Source organism: Suricata suricatta, chromosome 1, assembly GCF_006229205.1.
Source record: "Suricata suricatta isolate VVHF042 chromosome 1, meerkat_22Aug2017_6uvM2_HiC, whole genome shotgun sequence".
NCBI lineage: Eukaryota > Metazoa > Chordata > Mammalia > Carnivora > Herpestidae > Suricata > Suricata suricatta.
The window spans coordinates 189,603,033-189,604,911 of record NC_043700.1 but is presented as its reverse complement, the minus strand read 5'-3'; positions in this window follow the sequence as shown (position 1 = coordinate 189,604,911).

Genomic DNA, 1,879 nt, shown 5'->3' with positions numbered 1-1,879 from the left:
GACGTCGCTGGAGAGAAACCCGGGGCCAAGGCCGCTGCAAATCACATGCGCATCATCAGGGCCACCGCTTTGTGCCGCAGAGTCACGACCACATGCACTGTGGTCCGAAGACCAGCCCCCGAGTGTGCGGAGATCTGACACTCAGCCTCGGGGAGCCGCCTTCTCTGGTCCGCGCGCCATAACCGAGGCGGCCAAGACAACTCCGGGGCCAGAACGTGGTGGGCGGTGCGGAGGACATCGGGGAGTGGCTGGGCCTCCGTGCATGGGGGACACGGAGGGAGGAGACCTCGGCCGTCCTGCCTTCACCTTTTATAGACCACGCGCAACACAAGTGCAAAAACAGACCGGCGGACGGAGCGGGGCCGGCCGGCCCTCCCGGGACACCAGAGCCACTTAAATTTTATGGGTTGCAAGCTTGCTCGCTTCACGCTGGTACTTTGGAAGCGGCTACAGTGGGAATTAGCAAGCACTGCAGATTGCGGCTCGCCGCCCAGCCCGGCCCTGGGCTCCACATCCGCTTTGCCGCGCGCCTGGCGACCCCTGGATCAGAAGCCTCGCACACTACGGTCACCTGATTTACAGGACAGCCGCTGCCGCAGCTTAATGAGAGGAAGGACAGTCTTCTCCATCAATGGTGCCGGGTCAACTCATTATTATACCGGAAAGGGTGAGTCTTGGACCCTCCTCTTCCTTATCCACAAAGATTAGTGAAAGACGGACCATATGCCTGAACGTGGCAAGATAAAATTTCTGGAAGGAGACTTAGAAGACTTGAGGCAGCAGAACAATCCCCCCTCCAAGTTGTCCGCGTCCTGACTCCCGGAGCCTGGGTCTAGGCTCTGACGCGGCGCAGGGGAGTCGCAGGTGCAGACGGAGAGAATGGATAGCTTTCCCCTAAAGTGTTCCGAGAAACACTCCCCACCTCTTCCTGCCACGGCAGGACGTGAAAGAGAAGCATGAGCCCTACAAGGAATGTTCCAGCACAGCCTCCAAGACTTCGGGCTCGTCTGTCTTGCAGTGACCGTGACTGTGCCTCCTGGAGTGCTGGGGAATGTCACGCGGGACAGTGGGTGCCGGGGCACCCCAGCCAGTCGTGCACTGGGCAGTAGCCCCTCCAGGGTCGGCCTCAGAGAGGACATCACAGCCCCCTCTGCTTGCATTCCCAGGTGGGCTGCGGGAGGGGGTGCATGCCGGAGAGGAGGTCTCTCCAGAGCGCAGGGTGAGTAACTTGCTGCAGCCAACTTTACTCATCTGGAAGTTTCTTTGTTGCCCACCCATTAGTCTGAATGAGCCAAGGCCAAACATCAAAAGGCCTTGACCTTCCCTGTATTTAGCCTTGTTTCAAGAAAGTCCATGGCAGACTGTGAGCCAACATCATGCTGGACCTTAATCAAGGTATCTTAACCCATCAGGGGGCAGAGGGAGAGAGAATACACTAAAACCAGTCAGTAGATGTAACCCGTCAAAGCCGTCCTGCCTTGAATGGCAGTAAGGCTCAGTAGTTAGGAGCAAGGAGCTTTGGCCTTTGAGCCAAACTGCATGGGTCCTGGATTCAAATCCTGAGTCTGCCTCTTCCTCACTGTGTGATCTTGGACACGTCACGGAATCCTCGACTCATCTGTGAAAGGGGGAGAGTAATAGAGCCTGCCTCACAGAGTACCGAGCATGTAGCCAGTGCCACACAGATACTGCCAGCATCATCCCCATCCCCACCATCCCCATCGCCGCCACCACCACCACCATCACCACCATCACCGCCATCATCACCACCACCACCATCACCGCCACCATCACTGCCACCACCTCCACCACCACCACCACCATCATCACCACCATCATCACCACCACCATCACCGCCACCATCACCGCCACCACCTCC